This window comes from Electrona antarctica (genome assembly GCF_951216825.1).
Source record: "Electrona antarctica genome assembly, contig: scaffold_1572, whole genome shotgun sequence".
NCBI classification, from domain to species: Eukaryota; Metazoa; Chordata; class Actinopteri; order Myctophiformes; family Myctophidae; genus Electrona; species Electrona antarctica.
Genome location: NW_027637003.1, coordinates 1 through 8,039, shown reverse-complemented (window position 1 = coordinate 8,039; position 8,039 = coordinate 1). Strand labels below are relative to the sequence as shown.

Sequence of the window (8,039 nt, the reverse complement as noted above, 5' to 3'; positions counted from 1 at the left end):
TGATATTTTATTTCTCATCAGTCATACCAACAATGAGCTGCTTCTCTGTCTGCCTCGAGGAGGTGAAACACATTTGGAACATGAAGAGAGGGAGAGAGGCTGCATTCCAATAATTAAACACGCTTTTTGCTTTCTGTTCTCTCCCCGAGGGCAAGGGCTGAACGCGTGGATTCCATTACTTCCCTATACTGTACCTCCCCCAGGTCTGTAGCATCCAATAAAAAGGCCACACTCGCTCTGGCGCATTTATGGTTAATTTATTATCTCCCACTGACCTTCCTTCCTCTTTGTTGGAGCTCGGCAGCCGTTATAATACTGACTTAACCACATACAGGCACGGCACACGCACGCACGCACGCACGCACGCACGCACGTACGCACGCATCAGACAACGTGTTTTCTGATGTGTTCGTTTCAAACAGAAAGTACCAGAGAGGGAGCATGTACAGTGCTTGAGTGTGTGTGTGCGGGTGCACGTGTGTGCGTATTCTAGAAAGACACAAACAGAAAGAACCAGAGAGAGAGAGAGCATGTGCAGTGTGCGTGCGTGCGTGCGTGCGTGCGTGCGTGCGTGCGTGCGTGCGTGCGTGCGTGCGTGCGTGCGGTCACCTATACCTTCATGACGATGAACAGCACCAGGGTGACGAACACGTTGACCTCGGGGTGCTGCCAGGCCGCAGAGTGACCGATGTAGTCGAACTCCTCGGCGATGCCCTGCTTGGCCCACGTCCGGTTGTCCAGCAGCGTCACCAGGGACTCCTTCTGGGTCAGCTGCAAACGGAACGGACGCTTTACTTTAGAATCACATACGGCAGTGTTGTTTCCCTCGACTAAAACTAAGACGAAACATGTTCGTCGACCACCTTTTTTCACTGACGAATGAATGGAAACTAAATGAAAACTGAGCTAACTAAAACTAAGACTAAATATAGAAGCACAACACTGGTGCATGGACAACTGGCGGCCCGGGGGCCACAATGCGGCCCCCCCACCTTCACTTAATGTGGCCCTCAGGTTAATATCTGAATACTGATATATTATTGATTTCAGCTGTTACAATTCCAATGTAAACATGACCCGCTTTCATTACTTCAGTCTAAATTAGTAGCTTAATGAGTAGGCCTAGTATTCAAATTGTATTGCTTCTTTATGTCCAATGTATTTGTATTTAGTCATAACTAATTATAGGCATTTCAAATTGAAAAAAACACAACAAAACAAAAAGTTAAATTGCCCTAAAAACCTGAACTTTTAACATTCAGTAGATTTTCTGGGGGTTTTCTGGCTCAAACAAAGTGTTCTGATTGGCCTGTGGACTGTGATGTAACGGTCCACAAATCCCACATATGACATAACAATCTGCCAGCAGATGTCACTGTTGAGGGATTTTGCCTGTTTTCATTGCAGCTCAAAAGGCTTCAGAACATACAAAGAAAACCCCAGACCACTGGAAATCCACTGAGGCCTCTTATACTAAACCCCTCATCCCTAAACTACTTGATTGTAGATTGGCTATTTGTACACTCTCAAGAGTTGCACACTTTGAGCCCTTTTCCACCGGTTGGTTCCCAATGGGAACCGGTTCAGTTCTTTGTGGTTCTTAGTCCATGAGCCAGAGCTCAAAAATGTGTGGGAAAAACTAGACCTAATAAATTGTTTATAGGATCAATACAAGTAAATATATACAGTGGCGGCAGTGGCTTAGGGGTAGAGTGCCTGGATGGTAACCACAAGGTTGCCAGTTCGAACCCGGGCTCCCCCAGTTAGTGTCGAAGTGTCCTTGAGCAAGTCACTGAACCCCTAATTGCTCCTGATGTGCTGGTTGGTGCCTTGCATGGTTTCCGCTGCCATCGGTGTGTGAATGTGTGTGTGAATGGGTGAATGTAATGCACAATCTCTGTAAAGCGCCTTGGATAAAGGCGCTATATAAATGCACCATTTACCATACATGATAACCCTTCCACAGTAGTAGCTTTTTCATATTTTCTATTATTTTGCACATTTTCCTACATAATACCTCATTTGCATATTTAAAAATCACACCCGTGTGAACTGAGTGGTGTAAGGTCACACGGGTCTGACGTAATGAAATCACACCCGGGTGAACTGAGTGGTGTAAGGTCACACGGGTCTGACGTAATGAAATCACACCCGGGTGAACTGAGTGGTGTAAGGTCACACGGGTCTGACGTAATGAAATCACACCCGGGTGAACTGAGTGGTGTAAGGTCACACGGGTCTGACGTAATGAAATCACACCTGTGTGAACTGAGTGGTGTAAGGTCACACGGGTCTGACGTAATGAAATCACACCCGGGTGAACTGAGTGGTGTAAGGTCACACGGGTCTGACGTAATGAAATCACACCCGGGTGAACTGAGTGGTGTAAGGTCACACGGGTCTGACGTAATGAAATCACACCCGGGTGAACTGAGTGGTGTAAGGTCACACGGGTCTGACGTAATGAAATCACACCCGGGTGAACTGAGTGGTGTAAGGTCACACGGGTCTGACGTAATGAAATCACACCTGTGTGAACTGAGTGGTGTAAGGTCACACGGGTCTGACGTAATGAAATCACACCCGTGTGAACTGAGTGGTGTAAGGTCACACGGGTCTGACGTAATTAAATCATGTCTGACGTAATGAAATCACACCCGGGTGAACTGAGTGGTGTAAGGTCACACGGGTCTGACGTAATTAAATCATGTCTGACGTAATGAAATCACACCCGGGTGAACTGAGTGGTGTAAGGTCACACGGGTCTGACGTAATGAAATCACACCCATGTGAACTGAGTGGTGCAAGGTCACACGGGTCTGACGTAATGAAATCACACCCGGGTGAACTGAGTGGTGTAAGGTCACACGGGTCTGACGTAATGAAATCACACCCGGGTGAACTGAGTGGTGTAAGGTCACACGGGTCTGACGTAATGAAATCATGTCTGACGTAATGAAATCAGACCCGGGTGAACAGGGTGGTGTAAGGTCACACGGGTCTGACGTAATGAAATCACACCTGTGTGAACTGAGTGGTGTAAGGTCACACGGGTCTGACGTAATGAAATCACACCCGTGTGAACTGAGTGGTGTAAGGTCACACGGGTCTGACGTAATGAAATCACACCCGGGTGAACTGAGTGGTGTAAGGTCACACGGGTCTGACGTAATGAAATCACACCCGGGTGAACTGAGTGGTGTAAGGTCACACGGGTCTGACGTAATGAAATCATGTCTGACGTAATGAAATCACACCCGGGTGAACTGAGTGGTGTAAGGTAGCCTGTCTGACGTAATGAAATCATGTCTGACGTAATGAAATCACACCCGGGTGAACTGAGTGGTGTAAGGTCACACGGGTCTGACGTAATGAAATCACACCCATGTGAACTGAGTGGTGCAAGGTCACACGGGTCTGACGTAATGAAATCACACCCGGGTGAACTGAGTGGTGTAAGGTCACACGGGTCTGACGTAATGAAATCACACCCGGGTGAACTGAGTGGTGTAAGGTCACACGGGTCTGACGTAATGAAATCATGTCTGACGTAATGAAATCACACCCGGGTGAACAGGGTGGTGTAAGGTCACACGGGTCTGACGTAATGAAATCACACCTGTGTGAACTGAGTGGTGTAAGGTCACACGGGTCTGACGTAATGAAATCACACCCGTGTGAACTGAGTGGTGTAAGGTCACACGGGTCTGACGTAATGAAATCACACCCGGGTGAACTGAGTGGTGTAAGGTCACACGGGTCTGACGTAATGAAATCACACCCGGGTGAACTGAGTGGTGTAAGGTCACACGGGTCTGACGTAATGAAATCATGTCTGACGTAATGAAATCACACCCGGGTGAACTGAGTGGTGTAAGGTAGCCTGTCTGACGTAATGAAATCATGTCTGACGTAATGAAATCACACCCGGGTGAACTGAGTGGTGTAAGGTAGCCTGTCTGACGTAATGAAATCATGTCTGACGTAATGAAATCACACCTGTGTGAACTGAGTGGTGTAAGGTCACACGGGTCTGACGTAATGAAATCATGTCTGACGTAATGAAATCACACCCGGGTGAACTGAGTGGTGTAAGGTCACACGGGTCTGACGTAATGAAATCACACCAAGGGTGAACAGGGTGAACATAGCAACCATGCTCATTATTTCTGCACTAACAAAGTACAGTAAAATGTACAATACAATAAATCATTGTCTTCGTGTAAGTACTCAATTGGGGAAGTTTCATGGTGATAACAATCTAATATAGGTATGGTTTTGCCCACTCAATTCATAATTAACGTTTCAATTTTGGAGCTCTGGCTCATGGACTGAAGAACCAAAAAGAACTGAACCGGTTCCAACCGATGGAAAAGGGGCCTTTGAGACCCACTGGTATAGCCAGAGTGTTTCCAGAGAACCGATACGCACAATATCAGCACCCTGACTCTGTTTGACCAGAATGGAACAGAGCCTTCATTAGTAGCATTAACACTGACTCTGTTTGACCAGAATGGAACAGAGCCTTCATTAGCATCATTAACACTGACTCTGTTTGACCAGAATGGAACAGAGCCTTCATTAGCATCATTAACACTGACTCTGTGTGACCAGAATGGAACAGAGCCTTCATTAGTATCATTAACACTGACTCTGTGTGACCAGAATGGAACAGAGCCTTCATTAGTATCATTAACACTGACTCTGTTTGACCAGAATGGAACAGAGCCTTCATTAGTATCATTAACACTGACTCTGTTTGACCAGAATGGAACAGAGCCTTCATTAGTATCATTAACACTGACTCTGTTTGACCAGAATGGAACAGAGCCTTCATTAACATCATTAACACTGACTCTGTTTGACCAGAATGGAAAAGAGCCTTCGTTAGTATCATTAACACTGACTCTGTTTGACCAGAATGGAACAGAGCCTTCATTCGTATCATTAACACTGACTCTGTTTGACCAGAATGGAACAGAGCCTTCATTAGTATCATTAACACTGACTCTGTTTGACCAGAATGGAACAGAGCCTTCATTAGTATCATTAACACTGACTCTGTTTGACCAGAATGGAACAGAGCCTTCATTCGTATCATTAACACTGACTCTGTTTGACCAGAATGGAACAGAGCCTTCATTAACGTCATTAACACTGACTCTGTTTGACCAGAATGGAAAAGAGCCTTCGTTAGTATCATTAACACTGACTCTGTTTGACCAGAATGGAACAGAGCCTTCATTAGCATCATTAACACTGACTCTGTTTGACCAGAATGGAACAGAGCCTTCATTCGTATCATTAACACTGACTCTGTTTGACCAGAATGGAACAGAGCCTTCATTAGTATCATTAACACTGACTCTGTTTGACCAGAATGGAACAGAGCCTTCATTAGTATCATTAACACTGGACTCTGTTTGACCAGAATGGAACAGAGCCTTCATTCGTATCATTAACACTGACTCTGTTTGACCAGAATGGAACAGAGCCTTCATTAACGTCATTAACACTGACTCTGTTTGACCAGAATGGAAAAGAGCCTTCGTTAGTATCATTAACACTGACTCTGTTTGACCAGAATGGAACAGAGCCTTCATTAGCATCATTAACACTGACTCTGTTTGACCAGAATGGAACAGAGCCTTTCATAGTATCATTAACACTGACTCTGTTTGACCAGAATGGAACAGAGCCTTCATTAGTATCATTAACACTGACTCTGTTTGACCAGAATGGAACAGAGCCTTCATTAGCATCATTAACACTGACTCTGTTTGACCAGAATGGAACAGAGCCTTCATTAGCATCATTAACACTGACTCTGTTTGACCAGAATGGAACAGAGCCTTCAATTAATCGCTAGGCACGTTAACCCCCCCCCCCCCCCCCCCCCCCCCCCCCCCGCGTTGATCGATGACCCTCAAGGGGAAACCAACCTTTCCAGCCATGAACTGTCCAAAGCCCGGGGGAAAGGTCAGCGTGGACACCAGGAGGGTGACCAGGGCTGGATACAGCAGACGCCTAGCAGGGAGAGAGAGAGAGGGGGGGGGGGATAATGACCGTTTTATTAATTTCAAGTGTGTCAGAGGGTGATATGGTAGAGGGTGATATCACCCTAGAGGGTGATATGGTAGAGACTCACTTTTTCATGAGGAACTTGTTGATGGCCTTTTGTTTCCTGATGAATTGAACAATCAGTCTGTTGAGATACACGAACAGAGCACCGCCGAACCCACTGGCAATACTGGGGAGAGAGACATAGAGACACAGAGAGAGAGAGAGAGAGAGAGAGAGAGAGAGAGAGAGAGAGAGAAAGAGAGAGAGAGAGAGAGAGAGAGAGAGAGAGATTCAGTAACTGGGTGAGTTGAGACAAAAAACATCAGGTAGCCTGTATGATTATACCAGGAAGATATTTTTCAAAAAAGTGTACAGAAAGTGTTAAAATGATGTTTTGATGCGGACACACCATTTATACACCTGGTTTTCACCTCATCACCACCTGAACGTAAGCCCCGCCCACAGCTGTTATAAGGCTGTTTTTTATTGGGCCTTTTGACTCAAAGGCTTTCTGCTTTTCAAGGAATAAGCCAAAAATACACGTGCAGGGAAGACATATTTGAATATTCTAATTTCTAACCACACCTGGGGGTCTATTAGAGTAATGTTAACTCCATATACAAATACACAACACCTGGGGGTCTATTAGAGTAATGTTAACTCCATAGACACATACAGAACACCTGGGGGTCTATTAGAGTAATGTTAACTCCATAGACACATACAGAACACCTGGGGGTCTATTAGAGTAATGTTAACTCCATAGACACATACAGAACACCTGGGGGTCTATTAGAGTAATGTTAACTCCATAGACACATACAGAACACCTGGGGGTCTATTAGAGTAATGTTAACTCCATAGACACATACAGAACACCTGGGGGTCTATTAGAGTAATGTTAACTCCATAGACTCATACACAACACCTGGTGGTCTATTAGAGTAATGTTAACTCCATAGACACATACAAAACACCTGGGGGTCTATTAGAGTAATGTTAACTCCATAGACACATACAAAACACCTGGAGGTCTATTAGAGTAATGTTAACTCCATACAAAACACCTGGGGGTCTATTAGAGTAATGTTAACTCCATACAAAACACCTGGGGGTCTATTAGAGTAATGTTAACTCCATAGACACATACAGAACACCTGGGGGTCTATTAGAGTAATGTTAACTCCATAGACACATACAGAACACCTGGGGGTCTATTAGAGTAATGTTAACTCCATAGACTCATACACAACACCTGGTGGTCTATTAGAGTAATGTTAACTCCATAGACACATACACAACACCTGGGGGTCTATTAGAGTAATGTTAACTCCATACACAACACCTGGGGGTCTATTAGAGTAATGTTAACTCCATACACAACACCTGGGGGTCTATTAGAGTGATGTTAACTCCATACACAACACCTGAGGGTCTATTAGAGTAATGTTAACTCCATACAAAACACCTGGGGTCTATTAGAGTAATGTTAACTCCATACACAACACCTGGGGGTCTATTAGAGTAGTGTTAACTCCATAGACACACCACCTGGGGGTCTATTAGAGTAATGTTAACTCCATACACAACACCTGGGGGTCTATTAGAGTAATGTTAACTCCATACAAAACACCTGGGGTCTATTAGAGTAATGTTAACTCCATAGACACTCCAGGAGAAATAAAATAAGAGATATTCACAGTTCCACTGAAAAGCTACATGAGCAGCGAAAGAGACCTAACTAGAAAAAGTGCCCTTCTGGGCACAGGTCTCCACCAGGAGGATAGGACTGTGTGAGATGTTTGGCAAAATGTTTAGGAGTAATATAAACATGTTTGCCTTTGATGGCAATTGGATGATTTGAGGCATTTTGTTCCAAAAATGTGTTTTGCAAAAATCAACCTGTTGGTGGCTCTATAACAGGCCAATGTGAAAAGGGTGGGATATATTCCTCAGCCCAGTAAGAAAATGTGTGA

At 44.8% G+C, this 8,039-nt stretch overlaps 1 long non-coding RNA gene across 1 annotated transcript; it reads right to left on the bottom strand.

Moving 5' to 3' along the window:
- Window positions 1–644: 644 nt before the first annotated feature.
- LOC306919514 lies at window positions 645–6,260 on the bottom strand. The gene is made up of 3 exons (XR_013789561.1): window positions 6,149–6,260; window positions 5,943–6,027; window positions 645–771 (listed from the first exon to the last, which is right to left on the bottom strand). It is a non-coding gene; the product is annotated as an uncharacterized lncRNA (long non-coding RNA).
- Between the last annotated feature and the right edge of the window lie 1,779 nt (window positions 6,261–8,039).